General features: G+C 42.5%; 1 protein-coding gene across 1 annotated transcript in view; it reads left to right on the forward strand.

The window, feature by feature from the left end:
• Positions 1-27,620, forward strand: part of LOC126233794 (uncharacterized) — a 455,553-nt gene that overhangs the window by 230,393 nt on the left and 197,540 nt on the right. The window lies entirely within an intron of this gene.

Genomic DNA, 27,620 nt, shown 5'->3' on the forward strand with positions numbered 1-27,620 from the left:
ATCTATACAAAGCTTCATTAGATTTTTGCTGTGATTTCCATTTCGCGACCGATCGGACCGTAGTTCCTGAATAGCCCTCGTACATGTCGTCACCCTGTAAGGCCATTGCTCAACAAGAGTGGCGCATTGTTAGAAGAGAGTTACACATTCCAGGGTTTACAGCAGACACCGTTCTGCTGTGTTACGGGCAACAGGTGCTTCACAGGGTGCAAGTTAAGTGGTGAAGCAACTGGAAATGTATTCCAGTGTTGAATTACAAGGGACAGTAACGATTCTTGTGCCGAAAGCGTCTGAAATGTAAATAAATTCACCGCGAAATTCTGTTATTATATGGAACAAGCTCAGTGTCATATCCAACTATAGTGAAATGGTGCTAACAATTTGATCATAGCCCCACAGACGCGAATGATGGTGGACTGGAAGAAATGCCATCACCATCGATCACAGACGACTATGTCCAGGCAATCGTTTCGGCAAGATGAAAGAACATTTGTGTGTCTCGTGTGTCGGAGAGGGGGGCGGGGGTGCGAGAGAGATTTTCCAATGACGAGGACGTTCACTCAGTGGTTATCGAATGGCGCCATGACCAAGGAGTGGATTTATATCGTTAGTAATTGAACGATTGGTAGAATTTTTCGAGCGTTCCGTTCAGAGACTTTGTTTAAAGTTGAAAAATAGTGTCACTTGTCTATGTCACTTTGAAGTGTAGTGCAGCATTCAATAGAAGTTATTTGGCTTGCCATAATAATGAGCAACTTTCTTTTGGAGCTCCCCTCGTATATATTAGCGTCGTTCAATATATAACTCCCATCCTTTTTCTTATTTTTTTTACGGCCTGTGAAGTACAGGGTGTCCCAGCATCTTGTCCACCCAAAATATCTCTGGAACAATAACAGCTATTGGAAAACGACTTTCACCGGTATCAATGTAGGGCCAGGATATGTGTTTTTAACACAAACTTACGTTTTTTTAAATGGACCTCCTATATTTGTTCCTCAGCAATCCATAGCATGACAAAGCACATACACAATGGCGTTGATTGCATCGCAGTATTCCCATTACATCCCGAGATATTAAGACGCGAAGTTGACGCTGCTAGCGCACGTCCTGAGGCTCGGGCGTGAACCCCATGCTGCCCGTAATCGCGATGTGATTGACATGCGTAATCACACTTCCATACTTATCAAGAGGTCCGAAACGAATAATACGGTCTGCTGCCATCCTGCATTAACGTCGTACATTCCAGCAGGTATTTATCCCATAGGCTAGGGGCGATGCGGTTCTGTAACATATCTGTGTACCGCAACGTTAGTCACAAAGTTATCTTCGCTTATCGTTAATCCGTTACTAAAAAGGTAATGCCGTTCAACGTTAAAACTTTACTTTACTGTAGATGTAGCGCAAGTGACAGTTAATCATTCACTCGTAATAGTAAAATTCATGTTGATGGTTTTAGTGAAACGAGCAAGTGGACTAAAAGTTTTACCGTTGTTTAGGTAAAAATGTTTTGATTTGGGAATTTCAGGTAGGACATAGAAGATGAATGTAAACATGTTTAACCAATTAGTTTTATTATCACATAATTATCAATGTTATGTTTATCTAATGCGTTAAATGACAAATTGTTGCAAACAAATGTTTCTTAACATCATTGGGTAAAATGGCCCTTTGTAGAAACTTCCACTGTGATACCAGCACTACATACTAAACGTAGCGTTCACATCTCATGCTAAAAGTAATGCCCATTGGCTTGCATACATAGGGTCACTCTGCGGATGAAGGATGCCCTACTTCGTGCTACTTTTTCCTCTTTGATGGCTGTACAAGCATCAATAATGCGTTGCTTCATGTCCTCTGGTGTTGTTGGTTCATGTTGGTAAACAGCATCCTTCACTGCTCCCCAAAGAAAATAATCCAGCGGTGTAAGGTCCGGAGATCGGGCAGGCCGCCTAACTGGGCCACCTCGTCCAATCCACCTACCAGGGAACTTACGGTTCAGAAGTCGTCGTGCTCGTAAGGCGTTATGTGCAGGGCATCCGTCATGCTGATACCACATGACCATTCTCCGGTTCAGAGGTACGGTGTCCAAGAGAACAGGAAGATTGTGTCGTATAAATCTGGAGTATTGTCTGCCATTTTGGATGCCATTTATGAAGAAAGGTCCGATAATGGTATCTCCAATAATCCCACACCAAACATTAACTTTCCACGGACGTTGATGCTCTACCTGACGGAGCCATTCTGGATTGTCTGCGGACCAGTAATGCATATTCCTCATATTGACAATCCCTTTGTTGGAGAATGATGCCTCGTCGGTAAAGAGAACATCTGCAAAAAAATTTGGATTAGTCAGAAGTTTTTGCTGAGCCCACCGACAAAATGTTACCCTATTGCGGAAGTCATTTCCATGAAGATCCTGGTGTAAATGAACATGGTAAGGATGAAATTTATGACGTTTAAGAATACGCTGTGCACTTGATTTCGACACACCAACTTCACGTTCAATTTGACGTGTGCTGATTTGAGGATTCACAGCTATGGTAGCGAGCACAGCAACTTCAGCACGTTCATCTGTGCGTGTTCTAGGACGATGTCGAGGTCTTGGATTTAAGCTTCCCGTTTCACGTAGACGAAATGCGAGACGACCAAACATCCGGCGCGAAAGCGATGGCTTGTCAGGGAATCGTCTTCTGTACAGTCGTTCTGCCTGAACAGCATTTCGTCCACTTACAACAGGGTACAGTACAGGTATGTAGAGTAGGGTAGAAAACAGACATATTAACTTAATAATCATAATGTTCGCTAACAGTACTATCAACAAACAAGCAATCTCATAACGCATTTCTTGTCAACGTACATTTTCCATAGATCAGCAGCATTTCTACCATATCCTCATGCGTGTACATTATACTGTACAGTATAAGTTCCAAAACACAACGTTTATTCACAATGTGTACTACCTCCGTGCCGTCACTAGATTACTCTGATGCACGACTACACTGGCAAACGGTGTACTGCACGCCAAAGCAACAACAAATGGGATGCTCGGAGGGTGGTGGAGTACAGGAGTTTGCATGGGTCGCAAATCATAAACAAGGCGAAGTGGTAACTGTGGCAGTAGTGGGAACTACGTTGGACACTTGACTAGGTAGAGCCAGGCCCTGCGCGACAGGCACAATGGGTCATATAACGCATTAGATAAACCTTATTTTGGGTGTGCAGGATAAATAAGACTACCTGACGGGTGCACACCGATCGGTACTGGTTCATATTGTGTACGTAGATACGTAAAACGTGCAAGAGGGAAACCATTATGTGCTTATGAGAGTTGATGGCAGCAGACCGTATTATTCGTTTCGGACCTCTTGATAAGTATGGAGGTGTGATTACACATGTCAATCACATCGCGATTACGGGCAGCATGGGGTTCGCGCCTGAGCCTCAGGACGTGCGCTAGCAGCGCATGTCGGGTGTTTCAAGCGTCCACTTCGCGTCTTAATATCTCGGGATGTAATGGGAATATTGCGATGCAATCAACGCCATTGTGTATGTGCTTTGTCATGCTATGGATTGCTGTAGAAAAAATATAGGAGGTCTATTTAAAAAAAACATAAGTTTGTGTTAAAAAACACATATCCTTTCGTTTTAGAATGTTTCCAAATTTGTACATTCATGGGCCCCAGTCCTACATTGATGCCGGTGAAAGTCGTTTTCCAATAGCTGTTATTGTTCCAGAGATATTTTGGGTGGACAAGATAGCTGGGACACCCTGTGTATAGAAAAACTTCCCTTTAGGTGCTTCAGATTTACTGTTTCTTGTGCGTGTGTGAGAACTTTCGAACAATTCCGAGGGATGGCAGAGTCATAGTGAACCGTCAAAATGGAGCCTGCGCAAGTTACTCGTTACAAGCAACATGCTGTAACTGAATTTTTGGTTGCAGAGAGAGACCGTGGTGAACATCCACAGCGTTTGTTCGCAGTGTAAGGTAATGATGAAAGTGATAGGAGTATTGTTGGGCGATAAGTAAAGAGGATTAAAATGTCAGGAAGAGCAGAAACTGAGCTCCATAATAGGCCAAATTCGGGGTCACCGTTCACAGCCACTGTTCCCGACATAGTGAGTCGTGTGGATACCATTATTCGTGCAGATCATCACAACTCAACAAATGTCTGTACAGCTATAGGTGAGCATTGAAGTGCTTGTGTACTGTTTCAGACTCTTGGATATTCAAAGATGTGTTCAAGACGAGTCCACGAATTCTCATAACATACCACAAGATTCGGAGAAAAGCCATTTCATTTAACATTGGAGTAGTTTCATGACAATGGCGTGTCTTTTTTGTCATATATCATTACAGTTGACGAAACCTGTGTGCATCACATTCAACCGGAAGCAAAAAGGCAGTCACTGGAGTGCCACGACCCATCCGTTTGGGCCACTTAAGGACTGTCTAGCTCGACACACTTTGGCGATTATGAGAGAGTAATTCATGTAGTGATTGTGGCTATGATCACTGTACAGAGTAAGGCCATAGAAAGGGAAGGAGACTTTGTAGAAAACATGTAAAAGAAATTTTGCTTGACGTTGTGATCGAAATATAACTCTTAAGAAGAGATATTTTCCTGAGAAAAAAATGTGGTCCAATATTTATTGAACGACCCTCGTATTTTATGAATAAGAGTCCGTCGACTGTTTGTATTTCGATTTTTCAGGTTTTTATTTCTAATACGTACTTCAGAGCTAAAGTTCTATCTTCGACGTTTCCAAGACTCATTCGCGATTTTCGACATGACCTGGCGGAGCAGATGCACCTGTGAGAAATTATATTATTATGTAAACTGAAGAACATGTGAACATCATTAAAACTAGAGACCACGGCGCTACAAAATATCTGGATTTTCAGGTATTTTATAACGCTGTAGTTTGTTTTTTACTAGTACTCACGTGGTTTTCCATTTAAATGACAATATAACCTTCCTCACGTGCTTTGCCTTTGCCAAGTCCTGATGAAAATTTCGAGTGAATCGTAGAAGCCCTGAAAATGGACCTTTCGCTCTGAAATACGAACCGGAAATAAAGACCTGAAAAACCGAAATACAGAGAGTCGAAGGACTTTTATTCATAAAATACAAGTATGTATTGTTCACTGTGTCCGTGTACTACGTGATATCAGATTCGTTAAATAGGAACAGAGAGAGAGAAAGAGAGAGAGAGAGAGAGAGAGAGAGAGAGAGAGTCGGTCAGTAAGAGTGAATAGAACAGAGAGAGAGATTTGTGTTTAACTTTTAAACACGATGCTTTCTCAGTCGCATGAACTCCATTTTCGGTACTACTGTTATATTTCTACACTCTGTTTCAACTTTTCAACGAAAAACACCCGCGCAAGCGTTATATATGTGTGTGTGTTTGTGCGCGGGCGCTTGTGTGTGTGTGTGTGTGTGTGTGTGTGTGTGTGTGTGTGTCTGTCTGTTCCGTTCTATAAAAAGTTGAAACAGAATATATAAGTATAAAAGTAGATAAAAGTAGTACCGAAAATGTAGTTGTATGATACGAGAAAGCATCATGTTTAAAATTTAAACATAAATCTCTTTCTTCCTCTTACAATATATATATATATATATATATATATATATATATATATATATATATATATATGAGTTACCGATACGACGATGTGGGGAAAGCCTTGCGGATAACATAGGATCAGGAACACTATATTTAAAATTTTTGTAGAACTACATGAACTGTCTCATTATGTGAAGACAGAGACGGAAGAAAAATTGGTAGACGTTAGGCATGAAAACGGAACCAGAACATGAGAAAGGGAAGAGAAAGAGAAGAGCATCGATTAAGTCGTTAATTGTATGTTTCACGAAGCGCTAAGTAGTAAAATCCTGGGGAATGTGACGCAAGACTCACAGGACACAGTTGGAGCGGGCATGTGAGTATTGTGGTAGGGAAGGAAATGTTCTACTTCGGTTTATTAGGAGAATTTTAGTAAATGGTCTTTCATCTGTAAAGGAGGCCGAATATAGGACGCACCAGGTCGGATTAAAGGACGCAATTCAGAGGCGGGCTGCTAGATTTGTTACCGTTAGGTTCTAACAACATGCAAGTATTACGGAGATGCTTCAGAAACTCAAATGGGAATCTATGGAGGGAAGACGAAGTTCTTCTGGAGGAACGCTCCTGAGAAAATTAGAGAACCAGCATTTCAATCTGGCTGCAGAACTACACTACTGCCGCCAACATAAATTTCACGTAAGGACCACTACTATAAGGTACGAGAAATAAGGGTTCATGCGGAGGTATATAGACAGTCGTTTTTTCCTCGCTTTGTTTGCGAGTGGGACAGGAAAGTAAATAAGTAGCACAGGGTACCCTCTGCCACGCACGGTACAGTGGATTGTGGAGTACGTATGTTTACGTAGACGACAGGAACAAAGAAATTGCCTTCAGGCCAAAATTTATCATCAAGTCACAACATTTTACAAAATCTGCTTACAAAAGCGGCGATAACAGAGCATGTGTATTTTGCCAGCATACATTCTTGCATTTTGTCAATAGCTAGTCCTAGAAACTTATAGTGGCGTGTAATTCTCCTGATGTTATTTTATTACTTGTAAAATATAGTCTGTTCATCATCTACACATTTCAGTAAGTGGTAGCACTTCAGGAAGTTTTAAGCCGGAATCATGCGAGCTGTAATTTTCACATTTTATTATTATTATTCACGTTTGGGCCCTACTGGACCACGCGAAGTACAATCACGGGGCATTCAGTTATTTTCTTTTAGACTTTCTCTCTGCCCAAATTGTTTTCATTCTCTCGGAATGAGCTCTTTTCCTTTCATCAGACCATGTGGTTCCAGTTTTCTTTGGTTTTTCAGCTTGACCAACTACCCAGTCATGAATTTTTTGCCTAAATAATTTTCTGTCTTGAATTTCATCTTGTTTTATATCTGCCTCTTTCATGTCCTCTTTTATAGCAGCAATCCATTTTATTGTCTCAAATTTAGCTTTACTTCGATTTTCGTAGAATTCCACTACTTGTTTAGTTAGTCTGGTAGCATCCATTCTTTTAATATGCCCATAAAATTTTAATCTGCGTTTTTTCATATCTGAATATATGCTGGTGTATTGTTGAATTTCACTATTTGCTCTTAGCCTGTATGTTCCTTCTTCAGTATATTTTGGACCTAGAATTTTTCTGATTACTTTTCTTTCTCTTTTTTGGATTTCTTGAATGTCCTTTTTTCTGTTTTTAATTAGCGTTTCAGCCCCATAAAGGCACTCTGGTTTTATGACCGTGTTGTAATGTCTCAATTTAGAGTACCTCGAGAGACATTTTTTGTTGTAGATGTCTTTTGTAAGTCTAAAAGCTGTCTCCATCTTTTGACAACGAATTTCATTTCCAATTTTTTCTAGACCAGTCTCTGAGATTGTTTCACCTAAATATTTGAATTGCGAAACTCTTTTGATTTTTCCATACTTAGTTTCCAAAAGTTTGGGTGCCAGTTTGTTGCTAGTCATATACTGTGTTTTTTCAAATGAGATTTGGAGACCTACTCTTTCTGCTGTTTCTTTAAGGATTTCTATTTGTTTCTGAGCAATTTGGATGTCCTGTGTTAGAATAACCAAGTCGTCTGCAAAGGCCAAACAGTCTATTCGAATATTTGTTCGTCCTAATTTCACTGGTTGGTCAATTTTGAACTCCAATTTTCGTTCGCGCCACTCTTGTATTACTTTTTCTAGAACGCAGTTAAATAGCAACGGAGAGAGTCCATCACCTTGCCTCACGCCTGTTTTTATTTCAAAGGATTCTGAAATTTCTCCTCTGAACTTTACTTTTGATTTTGTACCAGTTAGCGTGTCTCTGATAATTGCCGTGGTTTTAGGATCCAGGCCTTGTTCTTTCACAATTTGGAAAAGAGATTCACGATCCACTGAGTCATAAGCCTTTCTAAAATCTACAAAGGTACAAACTAGTTTTTTATTGTAAATTTTTTGATGTCTGAGAATTAGTTTGAGGACTAAAATCTGTTCTGGGCAAGATCTATTTGGCCTGAAACCTGCTTGATATTCGCCAATTTTCCATTCAAGTTGCTGTTGTGCTCGGTTCAGAAGACATTGAGAGAGGATTTTGTATGTGACTGGAAGAAGAGAAATTCCTCTGTAATTATTAACATCAGTTTTGTCTCCCTTCTTATGAAGTGGGTGAATCAAGGCGGTTTTCCATTCATCAGGAATTTTTTCAGTTTGCCAAATGTTTTGCATGATTGAAGTAATTTCTTTAACGGTTTTTGGACCAGCTGCCTTTAAAAGTTCTGCAACAATTCCATCTTCACCAGATGCTTTGTTGTTTTTCAACCTATGAATTTCTTTAATGATTTCCTCTTCATTTGGTGCAAGTGAAACTGGACTGCATTGTTGGGGAATTTTTGGTGGAAATCTTTCTGTGGGCTCGGGGCAATTTAGAAGATTCTTAAAATACTTAGAAAGTTCTTTGCAATTTTCTTGGTTGTTAAGAGCCAACTGTCCATTTTCCTTCTTGAAGCAAAGATTCTGGGGTTGGTACCCCTTTATTTTGGTTTTAAAAGTTTTATAAAAATTTCTGGTATTGTATTTCTGAAAATCTTCTTCAATTTCTAAGAGTTGACTATTCTCATATTGTCTTTTTGTTTGTCTAATTAGTTTTGAAGTGTCTTTTCTAGTTGTCATGAATGTATCATATGTGTCTTCTGTCTTGTTGCTATTCCATGCTTTAAATGCCTCTTGTCTGGCTTTAATTGCATGATCACAGTTTTCATTCCACCAAGCATGTTTCTTGTGTTTTCGTAAAGGAATTTGATCTTGAGCTGTTTTGATAATCTTGTGTTTGAGTTGTTCCCAATTTTGTGCACTTGTTTTGTCAAATTCGTCTGCTAATAATGATGGTTGGATTTTACTGGTGTCAAATTTGGGGATTAATGGTGTCCTTTTGTTGAAATTTTGGGGTTTTAGCTTTAGTTTCACACGGGTTAAGTAATGGTCTGAGTCAATATTGGCGCCTTTACGAACTTGAACATTTAAAATTTCTTTGTGACATGGATACGAGATTGCAATATGGTCAATTTGGAATTCACCTATGTCCTTGTTAGGTGATCGCCATGTCTTTTGTTTTGAAGGTTTTTTCTTAAAATGACTTGACATAATTTTGAGATTGAAATTTCTGCAAAATTCTACCAGCCTCTTTCCATTTTGATTGGTCCATTTATGTGCAGGGAATTCACCGACCGTTTTTCTAAATTTTCTCTCTTTCCCTAACTGCGCATTAAAATCACCCATTAAAATCTTTACATAATTTTGAGGAATTTTGGAGACTGTATTCTCTAACACTTCCCATGACTTATTTACTTTTTCTGGATTTGTTTTATTCTCCTGGTTGATAGGCATGTGTGCGTTGATTAAACAGTACATTTTATTTGCACATTTCATGGAAATTGTCATTAGTCTGTTGTTTACTGGATTTACTTCGATTACGGAGCCAAGAATGTCTTGCGAAATTGCGAATGCAACACCCAGATGCGGAGTGTTTTTAAGAATTCTTTTGTCTGTTTTACTTTTAAACATGTTTTACTTTTAAACAATCGGTAGTTTCCAAAATCCATGGTATTCTCATCAGGCAACCTTGTTTCTTGCAGGGCTAAAATTTTGATATTTTGTTCTTTTAGTGTGTCTCCTAATTTATAGAGTTTTCCTGGTGTCAAGAGAGAGTTAATATTGATAGTGCCAAAAAATGTTTCGACCTTGGCCATGAGTCGGTCAAAAGACTTCGATTTCCTCTGGTTTGGGATATAGCGTTTCAGCCTAGTCTCCCCAGAATCCGATAGACTAGTTGCGCCACTGATGGCGGAGGATTTGTTACCACCTGGGGTAATTTTGTAATTACTCAAACGCTCCATAATAGTACTTAGAATCAAAGGGTTGAGCTCAGAAAAGCTCAGTGGTTAAGACTGGAGTGGTTAGTTCCAGAATTTGTATTACGGCCGCACCTCTGGTGAACAGACGCCGACCACAGTGCCGCTTGTTACAAGTCAGACGCAAGGTGGATTTATTGTATTATGTGCCTCTTCCGCTAGTTCCACCGTACCGAGATTCGTTCTCTCCGCCTTCACTACCGTTGAGGTCTTCGCTGTAACCCTAGCAAGTAATTTTCACATTTTATTGAAACCAATTAATTCCGTGAGACATGGACAAAAAGCAAGTCACTTATTTGTATTAACGGAAAATAGCTGCCTACGGTATCTCACTTAGCTGTTTTTATGTTATAATCCTGCAGCTAGTTTGTGTATAACTTATACAGGGTGTTACAAAAAGGTACGGCCAAACCTTCAGGAAACATTCCTCACACACAAAGAAAGAAAATATGTTATGTGGACATGTGTCCGGAAACGCTTACTTTCCATGTTAGAGCTCATTTTATTACATCTCTTCAAATCACATTAATCATGGAATGGAAACCCACAGCAACAGAACGTACCAGCGTGACTTCAAACACTTTGTTACAGGAAATGTTCAAAATGTCCTCCGTTAGCGAGGATACATGCATCCACCCTCCGTCGCATGGAATCCCTGATGCGCTGATGCAGCCCTGGAGAATGGCGTATTGTATCACAGCCGTCCACAATACGAGCACGGAGAGTCTCTACATTTGGTACCGGGGTTGCGTAGACAAGAGCTTTCAAATGCCCCCATAAATGAAAGTCAAGAGCGTTGAGGTCAGGAGAGCGTGGAGGCCATGGAATTGGTCCGCCCCTACTGCCTGACTGCAAAACCACGTTCGTGGTGAACACTAACCTGTTGATGCTACGTACTGATGTGCTTGATGCTAGTACTGTAGAGCAATGAGTCGCATGTCAACACAAGCACCGAAGTCAACATTACCTTTCTTCAATTGGGCCAACTGGCGGTGAATCGAGGAAGTATAGTACATACTGACGAAACTAATATGAGCTGTAACATGGAAATTAAGCGTTTCCGGACACATGCCCACATAACATCTTTCCTTTATTTGTGTGTGAGGAATGTTTCCTGAAAGTTTGGCCGAACCTTTTTGTAACACCCTGTATGTTCCGGAACTGCGCTCTATTTGCGTTCATTGTTATGTTGTATGGGCTCCTGAAAATGGTGCAATTACAGAAGCCAGTCACTAGCGCAGAATGAAATAAAACGTATTCATTCTAATGAAAGTCCTTGAGTAAGTTATGTTTTTCTTATAATTTACTGAGGTTTTGGAGCCAACTGTAAGAAAAAGACACTTTTAGTGATAAAGGTAATGGGTTCTTTCCCCCTGTCTGCACATAGAGGAAACTGTAAAAGCATCCCCGGGAGAAACTCGGAAAAGTGAGTAAAATTGAGGGCTGAGAAATAAAAACATCAGGGTTCGCCGATGACATTGTAATTCTTTCGAGGTGGCAAAGAACTTGGAGTTCAGTTGATCGAAATACAAAGTATCTTCAAAATGCTAGAAAAGATAATATAAATAAAGATGAAACGAGAGTAAAGGAGTCTGGAACCGCGTGACCGCTACGGTCGCAGGCTCGAATCCTACCTCAGGCATAGATGTGTGTGATGTCCTTAGGTTAGTTAGGTTTAAGTAGTTCTAAGTTCTAGGGGACTGATGACTACAGATGCTAAGTCCCATAGTGCTCAGAGCCATTTGAGAGTAAAGGGGTGCAATAAAATTAAGTCAAGTGATGCTGACCTTACGGCACAATTGACCGGAAGACTGCGCCTGGACTTGCTGGGCCGCTGGTGCAAGTCTTTCTATTTGACGCCACTTCGGTGACTTGTGCGTCGATGAAGATGAGACGAATTGGTTAGGACAGCATAAACGTGCACTCCCCTAGCGATCTAGTGGCAGCAACACTAACCGCCGGTTGCGGCCTGTTGGGTGATGCTGACGGCATTAGATCAGGAAACGAGACACCGAAGGCAGGAGACGAGTTTACCTGTTTGCGAGGCAAAATAGCCGACGACGCAAGACGAAATAAGGTGTACAGTGTACGTTGGCAATAAAAGGAAACGGTTTTTTCTGAAAATCTGATGTATGTTAACATATAACTTCAATGTTAGAACTCTAACACCCAAACCTTCAGATGGTAGACAGTCAGATAGGTACAAAACGTTGTATATCGACAGAGTATCAACCAAAACTCCGATATAGTTTCTTCCGTGTGCTGTCGTCCTGGGACACGTGCGTCAACGGTAAGTAATAAGTAACACCTAACCTACGGAGCACAGGAAATGCATAACTGTGAAGTCCTGTCTCGTAGATCTTCCATGGGGAAGTCTGTCGAGTGTTATTTTGTCATACCAAGGGTCCTGGATTCGAGCCATACTCATGCCAGCTTTTGTACTTTCACTTCGTTTATTTGAAAGTAGCAAACATATAGAGTACATCCGCAGTTTCACAGAATAAGCATAAACAATCGCAACAGATGAGTAAAGAAATAATTACATGACGCATGAGGAAGTATTACTTGTAATAACAACAACAATACCAATAATAATAAAAATAATAAGTGTAGCAATAATAATAATAAACAAAGTAATAATAATAATAAGTACATAACGTTTAGAAATCAATACAAACACCACCACACACGCACAGTGTCGTTCATTCAGGAAGAAAGGTTTTAGAATAGTAGCTGCGTACAGTGTGTCAAGCAAATTACTTTCGCACACCAAGTAGATTTGATGAATCCCACATTTGCGAATCCACCCTGTAAATTGCAGAATGGAAGCTAGTGTCTGAAACAGTACTGTGCCGAAGTTTCAATGGGCCTGGGTTCATCTATGAGTTTAGCCACTATCGAGCCATGACGGTGAGAATTACAGAAACATGGGGAACACTATTGACTGCACTTGAGGGAGTGCAGATTAAGAACATTATTCCATTGCAGTATTCTATTGACTGTTCCCATCATTTATTTTTATTCTGTGAAAGTACAAATGTACACTATAGGTTTACTGCTTTCAAATGAACGAAACGAAAGCGGACTGCTAATAGAACATTGCTATAAATTCCGAACAGGCCTTTTACATGTCAGAAACATGTCCCACACAACATTTTACGCGTACTGCAGTATAAAAACAGGCGTGACCAGGGCTCGATCCCAGGACGCTTCATACGACAAAATAACGCTCTTCCGATTACCCTATGAAAGCTTTACACGACAGAAGCTCACAGTAATGCTTTCCTGTGCTCCGTTGGCCAGCTGTTACTTATTACTTTTCGTTCACGTACATGTTTCTGGGCGACAGCTCGTAGACCAAACTATATTGGAGCTTTGGTTTATACTCCGTCGATATACACCGTTTGGTACCGATGTGACTGTCTGATATCTTCAGGGTTGCCTGCGAGGCCCTCCCGGAAAGCCGTGCGTTTCAATGCGTCCCTTCCGGGACCAGCCCCGGAACGAAAGCGCCTGGCGGATTAACGAGGATTGTCGGAGTGCCGGTCAGCCTGGATGTGTTTTTAGCTGGTTCCCACGTCGCACTAGGTGAATATCTGGCTGGTACTCGCGCCCCACTTCAGTTACATGGTTTGCAAACATTTAGAAAACTTTCGCACACTTTCACCTTACACGCAGACATTTGCGGTACAGACGTTCCGTACCGGGAGGTAACGGGTTGGTGACAGGAAGGGAATTCGGCCACTCTTTAAAATTAATAATGCCAAATTCGATGATAAGATGAGTGGATCCGGGAAAAAGGCACAAGTAAAAGAAGAAAAGCTGTCTTAGAAAGTCTGAAAGTTTTTCTCCGGAGCGTAACCTCATATAGAAGTGAAACTTGGTCGATAAGCGGTGCAGACAAGATGATAGTAGAAGTTTTTGAGGTGTGGCGTTACAATGCTGCAGATTGGATGGGCAGTTGGGGTACCTAATGAAGAGATAATGAACTGAATAAGAAAGAAAGGAGCTTCATGTTATAACTGTACAAAGAAGAAAGAGTGTGTTTAAAGGAAACATGTTGAATCGGTAAAGTATAGCTGCCCTGGCAATGGTGAAAGGTGGGGGAATCGTAACTTTAGATGACAACCAAGGCTTCAATAGAGTAAGTGCCTTCAGTTGGATACAGGGTGCAGTAGTTATGCAGGGATGAAGAGGCTCCCGCAGGGTAGACTGCAAACCACAACAGCAGCAATAACAGAGTTTTAAAATAATGTGGCGTCACTGAGGTCTGACTTCACAGAAACAAAGTACGGTTCTCAGCTGCAGCTTTCGGTGACGAATCTGACGGACTTTCTCGACGCTGCTGTTGCGTATTCAGTTTGCAGCAGGCCAATACGCAAGTCACGCACACACAGAGTGGGGATCCTCTTGATGATAAATACTAGCATTCCATTGGTCAGACGGAGAACACTAACATTCCACTTGTTAGGCAGTAACGTGTGCGCACTTCGGACACGCGTGTCAAAGAGAGAAACCTTGACGGGAAATTGTACTTCCTTACAGCTGCGACGCACGGAATTGCAGACTGACCCTGTACGTCACAGTGATAGCTCCTTTCAACTAATATTCTCGAATTGCGTCTCCACGTTTTCCCAGACACCATAACCGATTGCGAGACCGGAGAGCTTTCTATGAACTATGAAGCAGAAGGGTAGTAAATCTTCCGCGCCAGATTTTATTAGGATCCGCAGAAAGCCGGTGCATCCGTGTCCAGGCAGAGAAAGCTGCATACCGGCCAATGTGTGTTTCTTACCGCCTGTAAGGCACAGCGGGAGAAAATCTCTCGTCCTCGTCAAACCACAGATTTTACTTCCTACAGTTTCTGTGCACCGTTGTCTTTGTTCGCTACAAACACTGACTTGTATTACCACGTACTGAAGTTATTTGATCCTGTGATAAAGAAAAAGGTGTAACACTTCTTGGTGCATCTTGTTTAACAACATTTCATTTCCTCTGGACGACAGCCTACCGAATATGGCAGAGCGTGCTGTTATAGAATTCTCCTTTGTTTTCAGGCAAATAATGGGTCAGAGGGCTTGGGAATATTTAGTTCAGGATTTCCGCTTGAGGTGCATCTCTAATGTCCCAGACAAACGTTAGAAGGAACTGGGAATAGGAGATTTTTGTAATTTGTTCGATGAATAAAAATAGCGAGGCTGTCTATGTGTTTACAGACTACGAGTGTGCTATCGAAAACTCATGTACAAAATGGCATTGCGAACTCCGGTACTCTCTCTCAGTCAAGAGAGACTCCTTGAATCCGCCTGCTTAGCTGACAAGGGAACCTCCCCATCGCAGCCCCCTCAGATTTAGTTATAAGCTGGCACAGTGGATAGGCCTTGAAAAACTGAACACAGATCAATCGAGAAAACAGGAAGAAGTTCTATGGAACCGTGAAAAAAATTAGTAAAATATACAAACTGAGTAGTCCATATGCAAGATAGGCAACATCAAGGAGAACGCGAACTCAGCAGCGCCGTGGTCCCGTGGTTAGCGTGAGTAGCTGCAGAACGAGAGGTCCTTGGTTCAAGTTTTCCCTCGACTGAAAATTTTACTTTCTTTATTTTCGCGAAGTTATGATCTGTCCGTTCGTTCATCGACATTTCTGTTCACTGCAATAAGTTTAATGTCTGTGTTTTGCGACCGCACCGCAAAACCGTGCGATTAGTAGACGAAAGGACGTGCCTCTCCAATGGGAACCGAAAACATTTGATCGCAAGGTCATAGGTCAACCGATTCCTCCACGGGAAAACCCGTCTGATATATTCTATACGACACTGGTGACGGCATGTGCGTCACATGACAGGAATATGTTGTCGAGCCACCTAACTTGTAAACTTAGCGAATGGGTAAAAAGATTCTTCTACCTTGCCCGATTTAGGTTTTCTTGTAGATGTGATAATCACTCCCAAAATAGTGATAAAAACATAAGAGTTTGTCATAAACTGAAAATAAAAAATTAAACTTTTCACTCGAAGGAAGACTAGAACCTAGGACCTCTCGTTCCGCAGCTGCTCTCGCTAACCACGGGACCACGGCGCACCTTGACTCCCATTGTCCTTGATGTTGCCTATCTTCTCATGGACTACTAAGTTTGTATGTATATTTTACTAATTTTTTTCATAGTTCCACACAACTTCTTCCTGTTTTGTCGATTGATCTGTGTTCAGTTTTTCAAGGTCTATCCACTGTGCCAACTTATAACTAAATCTGAGAGGGATGCGATGGGGAGGTTCCCTTGTGAGTGTTAACGTGTATACATATTATGCAGCAGGCCCGGGTTAGATCCCCGGCACTGTTGGAGATTTTTTCCGCTCGTGACATGGATGTTGTATTGTCCTTATATTCATCTCATCATCACCGACGCGCATGTCGCCCAATGTGGTGTCACCTCAAATTAAACTTGCAACCCGGTGGCCGAACTTCCGCGGGTGGGGCCTCCCGGCCAACAATGCCACACGATTGTTTCATTTCATTTCAGAGACTCCGCATGTATCCTTCGAGAAGTCCACACTGACCTGCGCTGGACATGGCTGGTAACAATCTTCCTTACGTCATCCTATCATGGTGACCACCTCAATAGAAGGTGACACGCTAGGTGACAATTACTTACGACGTTCGCAACAGCTTAAATATTCCCATATTTCCTTCCTCGAATTGACATATTTCTTTTTCACATCATCGGGATTACACGAGGAAACGGACGGACTCTAAAACGTTCAAACTTCAGAGTAATTGGACCACTGCTCAAAATATTTCTTCTGCTGCCATGGCAACCTAAATTAAGAGTCAAGGCTTTGCGTCACACCATTACAATACTTCTGGTTTGTATGTCGCGTCACACTGTAAAATGATATATGCAAGTTTCATTCACTACGGAAGTGGTCTTCATCTGTGTGTGAAATACTACTGGGGCAATGCAACTCGGATATGCTGTCATCACTCTTGCCGCTAACAGCTAAAGGACCTCGCCGAAGGAGCACCACGTCACAGAAAAGTAGAACCACAAGAAATTGCGATAGTACCGTTATTGTTTACAATGTATATAAATGAACTAGTAGAAAGCGTCGGCTGCTTTTTGTTCGCAAGTGATACGATTGTCTGCAACAGAGTAGCACCGTGGAAAGACAGTATCGATTGACATAATGACCCTCCAGTGGATTGATGAATGTTGCAGGCTCTGTCAGTTGACTCTGAACGTAAATAAATGTAACTTAACGCAGCAAAGGAAAGCCACTACTTTACAACTACACTATTAATGGCAAACTGCTGGAAACAGTGTCAGCCGTAAAATATCTAGGACTAACTACCCAGAGATACCTTAAGTGGAATGACCATATAAAAAAGTAGGAAACGCAGATATCACATTGAAACCCATAGGAAGAATCTTAAGGAAATGTAATTCATCCACGAAGGAAGTTGCTTGTTCGACAGATTTTTTTGCCGCGCAGGATTAGCCGAGCGGTCTGAGGCGCTGCAGTCGTGGACTGTGCGGCCGGTCCCGGCGGAGGTTCGAGTCCTCCCTCGGGCATGGGTGTATGTGTTTGTCCCTAGGATAATTTAGGATAAATAGTGTGTAAGCTTAGGGACTGATGACCTTAGCAGTTAAGTCCCATAAGAATTCACACACATTTTGACAGATTTTTGAGTATTGTTCATCAATGCGGGATTCGTGTCCTGTAGGACTGATAGAAGAGGTGGAGAAGATCCAACACAGAGCGGTGCGATCCATCACGGGACCGTCCAGTCGGTGCGAGAGCGTTGTCGAGGTGCTCAACAAACTCCATTGGCATTCATTACAAGAGCGGCTTTGTGCGTCACGGAGAGGTTTAATATCGAAATATCGGGAGTGCACTTTCTGCCACATACATCTCGCATAACGACCACGATTAAAAAAATTCGAGAAGTTATAGCCATTCGCGAATCAGAGAGGGAGGATCAGTTAGTGGTACCAGACATACCCTGCGCCACACACCATTAGGTTTTTTACGGATTATGACGTATATAGATGAAAATTCAGAGTTACCACCATACCCAACATTCAGGGGGAAAAAATCGTCTTAAATAAGAATCAGTAAGTAATATCATCTCTCTGTTTCTCCACTCCCGACAACCAGCCATATGACAAATGTTATTTACGCTCCTTTTAAGGAATTAGTGAAGTATTAGTGACGAAAATATACAGGGTTATTCATACCTTCAGGGTTTCAGAAAACGTCTGTGCGGAAACCGCAGTGTATATAAAGGGTGACAATTATTGAACTATATGAAATAAAATCTTCATAACATCTGAACGGTTTGCGTTAGGACGTTCAAACTGCGCGGGTGGCCACGGGGCATGATGGGAATTAGTATGCGAATGTATGGTTTGGTTTAGCGATGAATTGCACTTTCATTTGGAAAGGTTCGTCAATAAGCAAGATTGACACATTTGGGGGACTGAGAATACGCGTTTCCTGGTCGAGAAATCTCTTTACCCTCAACGGATGACTGAGTGGTCTGCAATATCCAATCGCGGAATAATCGGTGCGATATTCGTTGATAGCACGTTGACAACCGAACGATACGTGAAGGTTTTGGAAGATGATTTTATCCCTGTTATTCAAAGTGACCCTGATTTCGACAGCATGTGGTTCATGCAAGACGGTGCTCGACAAGTGTTTGATGTCCTGAAGGACCACTTTGGGGACCGCATTCTGGCTCTGGGATACCGAAAGGCCACTGGCATGGGCCTCGATTGGCCACCATATTCTCTGGATCTCCTTTTTATAGAGCCGTATTAAAAAAAGATGTACAGCAGTAAACCCAAAACCACTGCCGAGCTGAAAACGGCCATTCAGGACATCATCGACGGCATCGATGTTTCGATAGTTCAGCGGGTCATGCAGAATTTCGCTATTCGTCTGCGTCACATCATTGCCAATGATGGCAGGCATATGGAACATGTCATAACCTAAATCCGAATATCTGTAGTGACATTGACATGTTGGATAAAGTGTGTGCACGCCGTGGTATACAACTAATTTACGTTTTTATATATTGTTCAATAATTGTCACCCTGTATTTGTATCAGACACATATCGATGGATAGAGTGTCTCTCCGTGTGTTAATTCACACTATAGGTACTCAGTATGAGCAACCTCTGCGACGGGACAGACGCCAATGTGCCGTTGAAGTCGCTGACATGAATGGCGCGGGAAGGCGTGCAGGCAGCTCGCTTTGGACATACAGGGTGATTCAAAAAGAATACCACAACTTTAGGAATTTAAAACTCTGCAACGACAAAAGGCAGAGCTAAGCACTATCTGTCGGCGAATTAAGGGAGCTATAAAGTTTCATTTAGTTGTACATTTGTTCGCTTGAGGCGCTGTTGACTAGGCGTCAGCGTCAGTTGATGCTAAGATGGCGACCGCTCAACAGAAAGCTTTTTGTGTTATTGAGTACGGCAGAAGTGAATCGACGACAGTTGTTCAGCGTGCATTTCGAACGAAGTATGGTGTTAAACCTCCTGATAGGTTGTGTATTAAACGTTGGTATAAACAGTTTACAGAGAATGGGTGTTTGTGCAAAGGGAAAAGTTCTGGACGGCCGAGAACGAGTGATGAAAATGTAGCACGCATCCAGCAAGCATTTGTTCGCAGCCCAGGAAAATCGACTCGCAGAGCTAGCAGAGAGCTGCAAATTCCACAATCAACTGTATGGAGAGTCCTACGAAAAAGGTTAGTTATGAAACCTTATCGTCTGAAATTGGTTCAAGCACTGTCTGCAGCTGATAAGATTAAAAGAATCGATTTCTGTGATTTTATCCTTGCTCAAATGGAAACAGATGAATCTTTCGTTTCAAAGATTGTGTTTAGTGATGAAGCAACTTTCCACACTAACGGGAAAGTCAACCGTCACAATGTCTGTATATGGGGCACTGAGAATCCGCGGGAAACAGTATGAACGTGACTCGCCTAAGGTGAACGTTTTCTGTGCCATTTCAGCCAATCAAGTTTTTGGTCCCTTTTTCTTCGAAGGTGCTACTGTAACTGGACTACAGTATCTGGAGATGTTAGAGAATTGGCTGTTCCCTCAGCTCGAACAAGAAGCACAACAATTCATATTTCAGCAGGATGGAGCGCCACCACATTGGCACTTATCTGTCCGTAACTACCTGAACGTCAACTATCTGAGGCGATGGATCGGCCGCCAGGCAGCCCGTGACAGAGCACTTCATCACTGGCCTCCAAGAAGCCCTGATCTTACCCCCTGCGATTTTTTGTTATGGGGCTATGTTAAGGATATGGCGTTTCGGCCACCTCTTCCAGCCACCATTGATGATTTGAAACGAGAAATAACAGCAGCTATCCAAATTGTTACGCCTGATATGCTACAGAGAGTGTGGAACGAGTTGGAGTATCGGGTTGATATTGTTCGTGTGTCTGGAGGGGGCCATATTGAACATCTCTGAACTTGTTTTTGAGTGAAAAAAAAACTTTTTAAATACTCTTCGTAATGATGTATAACAGAGGGTTATATTATGTTTCTTTCATTAAATACACATTTTTAAAGTTGTGGTATTCTTTTTGAATCACCCTGTATATTCGTTGTGCTGCATATCTGCGTGCGTGAACTGATACGATGCTACAATACTGAGGGTATCTTTTTCTACATGTTCTGACACTCCTGCGTCCTAGTGCAGCTACGCCACGGTGCGTATTACACATCGAACCTTGGGGAGAGACTCTGTCCACTGATTCGTTTCTATTTTCTGCACGTCTCGTTTTGGCGCAGAACTCCAGAGATACCTATGAGTAGCCCTATAATTCTCAAAGTTATATTGCTTCAGTACTATTACATACCCTGACACGCTTGCAGTTGTGACCGAAATGTTGGTACATCATTTCACTATACGACGCCATCTACGTATGACAGCTGTATTACACCCGCTAGCACAAGAACGATGTGCCAGGTTACAGGGTGTCTTGACACCTAGACACCGTCAAATAGAAGAACAATTTACGCAAACGCCGCAAATCCTTAATAACGGCAGCTGCGCCGAGTCTGTGTGTCCGTTGTGCAACTCTGTGTTGCACCATATTACGCCGTAACGCTGTTACATGTTAACGAGATCTTTAACAGGACCCTGCCTGGGAAAGAGCCTACAGACTGCGACCTGAAAGAACCGTCCCATTAACATCTTATACGTGGGTGAGGAAGGCGAGAAATGGTACGGAAGCCACAAAGTGGCCGTCGTCGTCACTTCACGCAACCCAAGTGCAAGGATGCCAGTTGGGATCTCGCTTTGCAAGTAGACTGCACATTTTCCTGCCCGTGCAGGCGTACATTTTCCTTGCCTGTCCCGGAACTTTTAACTTGCATTACACATTACTCTCAGTCTTACACAACAGAGATTCTAGCAGAATGAACTGCCGTTTCCGCTACCAGGCCGACTTTCACGGGAGACTGGTCTGCGAAACGGTTGGTTGACGCACTGCTCTCGTGCGTCTGAAAGGATACACTTTCCACATGAGTGTTACTGAGCGTGCAGTCAGGTTCGACCAACCGTGGTGAGCCGCCGGCTCTTCCTGAACTGTAAGTCTGTCACAGTCCACCTGGTAGCGAGATTAATCGTTTCAGGCCGTTTCCCACATGTCAGTGCGTCCATCATTCCATCCAGTTAATTCTCAAACGTACGTGGCCCATTTAGTATTCAACTTTCCATGGACTTTTCAGCACTGTTGGTGTGAACTGCCTCCTCAGATGTGCCCTGTTGTAAATGATTCACTTACAGGATCTAGGAAGGAAAATTCGAGTTTAATGTCGCCTCGACGACATGATCATCTGAGACGGTTTTTCAAGAACAGAAACTGTGAACTGTCTCTTGAAAATGCGACAACTGTGTCGCCTAGACCTCGAACCACCGAAGTATTTGTCTACGTGTATAATCTGCAAGCTACTTTCCGGTACGTGGTGGAAGATACTTCTCATACCACTGCGATTTACCCATTTGCCTGATGCAATCATGATTGGTGCCTCGGAAGAACGACTGTTGGTAAGTCTCCGTAAACTGGTTGTGGGCTCCAGTCCGAAGACTGATTTGATACCGCTCTCCATGCTACGGTGTACTGTGCGCTTCATCTCTGCGTGACTACTACAACCTATACCCAGTTGATCCTTCTTATTATATTCATTCCTTGGTCTCTTTCTTCAACTTTTTCTTTCCATAATCTCCTCCAGCACCAAAGTGACGAGTCCTTGATGCCTCATGATCCATCCTATTAACCTATTCTTTCCTACAGTCAAGTAAAGCCATAAATTAATTTTTCCTCCAATTCGATTCCGTACCTCTTCATTAATTATTCGATGTGCCCGCCTAACTTTCGGCATTCTTAACACAACATTTCAAAAGCTTCTATTCTATTACTGTCTGAACTTCTTTCTTCCACACTTTACTTCCGTAAAAGGCCACATTTGGCGCAAAGATTCCCTCTTTTATATTTGATAATAATAAATTTCTCTTTTTCTGAAATGCATTTCTTGCTATTCCCCGTCTTTGTTTGATGAACTCTAGTTATTTGGTGGCCTAAATAACGAAATTTATCTGGTAAATTCTTTGACTTTGGTCATTCCGCAATATTAATGTGGGAGGAAGTAAAACCTTTGCTTCAATCTTCTTTGAACGTACGCTCTTATGCTTTCTTAACGAACCCGTGGCGAGACGTTTTACTCTTCTATGGATGTTTTCTATGTATTTTATTGATCCTAACTGGTAAGCATCCCAATCTGACAGAAAATATTTAACAATCGGTTGCACGATTGTTTTGTAAGTTACCTCTTTCGTGAATGAATTCAATGGAATTCTTCTGCTACGACTAATTCCATGCTATCGTTACTCTGTAGGTCGCTCCGGACGGTTACTCCTAGATATATCACAGCTATTACTGTTTTGAGTGACATGTTGCCAAATTTGCGATCGAACTGTAATCGACCTTAGGGCCTAATTTTATGGAGTACGTTGCATTTATTTACATTGTGTCAACTGTCCTATTCCAATAATCGATATTCTCCAGATCTTCCTACATTTGGCTACAGTCATAATTATGGCGTTGCAGTCTTCCTATAGAAACGGTATCTACAGAGAAATGCGTGCTTGAGCATAGCGTAAATGCAGATGGCAGCCAAGGTTAACCACGAAAAGCATCTGTGCAATGTCATCAATACATTTCATCAGTCTTGTTCAGAACAGTGTTCTGTACAGATGTGAGTACATAATGTCGGAGCTAAGTGAATCAGAAAGCGGGTACTCGTATAGTGAGTGCATTTGTAACTTAGGTAGGCGAAGTGCTTGGTGTTTCAAGAGGCTCCGCATCGTAGATTTATATCGCGTAGTGGCAAAGCGGAAAATATCATCCGCTAAGTCACAACCGGGACGGAAGTATGTGCTGACTGTTCGTGACGGACAGTCATTGAAGTGGTTTGTGACGAAACGTAGGAGGACGACAGCTGCCGCTATCAGGCAATCGTGGTGCCGAAGCTATAAAATCCAGACTATGCATCAGTGGTCGGATGAGTCTTGTTGCACACTGTTTCCATTTTCCGGCCGAGTTTACGAGAAAAGACTGAAACATGGCGGGGGTTCGGCGGTTTTCCATCAGATCCGTCGTTAGTCTGCAAGGCTGCATTCTTGCTAAGCATTATGTGACCATTTTGGTAATAAGATCCACCCCATGGTCCAATGTCTGTTCTCCAATGGCGATGCAATATTCCTAGGTTCCTGTTTGCCGAGCTCGCATCCTTCAGGACTGGTTTTGTGAACAAAAGAATGAATTGTCGCATCGCCACTGGCCACAACAGTCACCAGATATCAGTATTAATAAGCCTCTGTGGTCTGTTTTGGAGAGACGGTCGCGTGATCGCTATCCCCCCTCATCATATTTACCCAAACTTGCCATTATTTTGCAGGAAGAATGGTATACGATTCCCTTAAAAACCATACAGAACCGGTATTTATCCATTCCGAGGCGACTAGAAGCTGTTTTGAATTTCGACAGCTTTCCTACACCCCATTAGAGATGGCTATGCGTTGTATTTTTGGTGTCACCATGTTTTTGTCCAACCTCTGTATATCACTAAACCGTTATCCATCGGCTCGTTCACCAGGTTTCAGTTTCTAGTTGGCGATCTAATGTCTTGCTGGGGCAACAAAATTTTGATTTTCCATATTTCATATAATTATAGTCCGCCTCCGTAGCCGAGTGATCAACGGGATAGACACTCGTGCCATGCGGGAAAGCTGGGTCTGTTCCCGGTACTGCCAGGGATTTTCTTTGCTGGGAGGACTGGCTCGTGAGGCCAAATGCGGAGCTACTTGATCGAAAAATAGCGGCTCCGAGGTCGGAACGTCGACAACGACCGAGAGTGCGGTGTGCTGATCCCATGATCCTCCATACCACACCCGATGATGAATGACTGAGGATGACACGGCGGTGGGTCGACTATCGCAAGGTCTTCAGAGCTCGATCGCGGGATTTCGTTTCCTTTTCTCTCCATGTAATTATTGACCGTATTTAAAAATTTAAAATGGTATCATAATGTATGCATTAAGAGGTACAATCTTACGTAAAAAATTTAACAAAAAAATGTGTGCGAATTCCTACGGGACTAAACTGCTGAGGTCATCGGTCCCTAGATTCACACACTACTTAAACTAACTTATGCTAGAAACAACACACTCACCCATGCCAGCGGGAGGACTCGGACCTCCCGCGGGTGGGACAGCGCAGTCCGTGACATGGTGCCTCTAACCGTGCAGACACTCCGAGAGGCAAAAATTTAACACAAATCAAGTATTTAGGTTAGAAAACAAGTTTACGTCTTGAGGCAGCGTAACTCACGGGGCACAAATTCTCCTCAATATATTCATCCGGTATTTGCCGAAGAGAGCACACGACGACTTTCAACAAATTTCACAAATAATTTCAAGCCATCATGAAACTGTTTTCGCTGACACCATCCACAAAATAATGAAAGGACAAAAGTTTATCGCTTAATACATATATTTTTCTACGATTCCTTTCCTATTCGTCTTTCTCAGCGATATGCATAATTTACCAAACAATCTATGTCAAGAATTTTGAATCTTGTTTTCACAATGAATAAATTATACTCTCGTTGCTAGTCCCCTAATGCAGGTGCCAAACCCCTACGTTTTGTGGGCGGACAGTCCCTCATAATGTCCCTCTCACCGTTACGCACTCGGCAGAGCGACGGGGCGTTGTGCGAACGGTCCATCTAGCGTGGAACAAACCGCCATTCTGACGGTGACGCAAGCTACTTTATTACATGTGGCCCGTATGTAGCAGGTTCGAATCTTGGTTCTGTAAAAAATTCCTCTCACCACTATTTGGCTAATGAGGGAAGGAAAAGTTTACTTTGTGTGAGGCCCATCCCAATACTAATGGCTCCCATTTATTGTCATGGAAAGTAGCAACAGATACAGACAGCACACTAAAACAATGAAATAGAGCAGGATTCCTACATCTACGAGGGCCGTTCAGAAAGTAACCTCCGGTTGATTTAAAAAAATACACCAAGTTAAATAAAAATATTTTAATATATACATCTTACAACTACATCTTTGCACTATTTTTCTACATAGTCTCCATAGCGATTGAGGCACTTATCGTATCTCTTCACAAGCTTTGAAATTCCTTCTGCATAAAAATCACCCGCTTGTGCCTGGAGCCAGCCTGTGACCGCATCTTTGAGCTCTTCGTCGTCATCAAACCGCTGTGACCCGAGCCATTTCTTCAAATGCATGAAGAGGTGATAATCACTTGGCGCCAGGTCTGGGCTGTAAGGTGGATGGTTGATAACGTCCCACTTGAAGGACTCAAGAAGGGCCGTTGTTCTGCGAGCAGAGTGAGGACGGGCGTTATCGTGCAAAAAAACGATACCGGAAGTCAGCATACCACGGCGTTTGTTCTGTATAGTCCGTCGCAACTTTTTTATTGTTTCACAGTACACGTCTTGATTAATGGTCGTACCACGTTCCATGAATTCAACCAACAACACCCCTTTGGCATCCCAAAACACCGTTGCCATCAGTTTTCTGGCAGAAAAATCTTGCGAGGCTTTTCTTGGTTTGGTAGGCGAATTTGAATGTGCCCACATCTTTGATTGTTCTTTTGTCTCAGGGTTCACGTACTTAATCCAGGTTTCGTCACTGGTCACGATTCTGTTTAACAATGGTTCTCCTTCGTCCTCATAACGTGACAGAAAGTCTAATGCAGAGGCCATTCTTTGAGTTTTGTGGTGGTCGGTAAGAATTTTGGGCACCCATCGTGCACAGAACTTACGGTAACCCAATCTTGCTGTCACTATCTCGTACAAGAGAGTCTTAGAAATCTGTGGAAAACCAGTAGACAACTCCGACATTGAGAAACGTCGATTTTCACGAACTTTTGCATCAACTGTCTGAACGAGTTCGTCAGTCACCAATGATGGTCTACCACTCCTCTCTTCATCATGAACGTTTTCTCGTCCACTTTTAAATAAACGTACCCTTCATGGACAACTCCTTCACTCATAACTCTTGGTCCGTACACGGCACAAAGCTCACGATGAATAGCTGCTGCAGAATATCCTTTGGCTGTAAAAAACCTTATGATAGCACGCACTTCACATTTGGCGGGGTTTTCTATTGCAGCACACATTTCAAACTGCCACAAAAACTAAACTAGCGCAGGTACGACGTTCACTCGACCACGGCTTGATGCCGACTGACCTGTTGAGTGCGTGAACGCACAGATGGCGTCGCTACTCCCCCCACAACCCGCACTGTGACCAATCGGAGGTTATTTTCTGAACCGCCCTCGTATATCTACATCATTACTCCGCAGGCTGCATGACGGTGTGTGGAGGAGGTTGCTTTTGGTACCACTAACTGACTCTCCTTTCTCTGTTCTGTTCGCGAATGACGGCGTGAAGAAATGACTATCGGTATTAGGTCTAATTTTCCGAATTTTGTCTTTTTGATCATCGCGAGACATATGTGTGAGAAAGCAATATGTTGTCAGACTCTTCCCGGAAAGTAGTCTCTCGAAACTGCAGTATTAAACGTATCTTGTAGGTCTGCCACTAGAGTTGGTTGAGCGTCTCTGTGACGCTCTCGGCCTGGCTAGTCGATTCCGTGACGAAACACGCCGCTCTTCATTGGATATTCTCTCTCTCTCTCCTTTCTTCTATCAGTTTTACCTGGTATGGGTCCCAGACTGATGAACAGTACTCAAGAATCAGTCGAACAAGCGTCTTGTAAACCAGCTTCTGAGTGGATTATATTTCCTTAAGATTCTTCCCATGAGTCTCATCTAGCATCTGCTTTGCCTGCTATTTGTCTTACGTGGTCATTCTACTTAATATCGGTCCGGATAGCTATATACTGTAAGTTTTAAGTATTGTCACTATCATTCGTTGTACTTTCACCAACGAAGAACTAGTGACTGCATGCCGCTTTTGTACGAATCCGGACCGGCTGAAGCTAGCCACTGTTGTATTGCTTTTACGACAGCGTCTGAGGCTTGAAGATTTTTGGCTACGCAGTCCACCTTTACAGGCTCATAAAGGTGTAAGTG

This window comes from Schistocerca nitens, chromosome 1, assembly GCF_023898315.1.
Source record: "Schistocerca nitens isolate TAMUIC-IGC-003100 chromosome 1, iqSchNite1.1, whole genome shotgun sequence".
NCBI classification, from domain to species: domain Eukaryota; kingdom Metazoa; phylum Arthropoda; class Insecta; order Orthoptera; family Acrididae; genus Schistocerca; species Schistocerca nitens.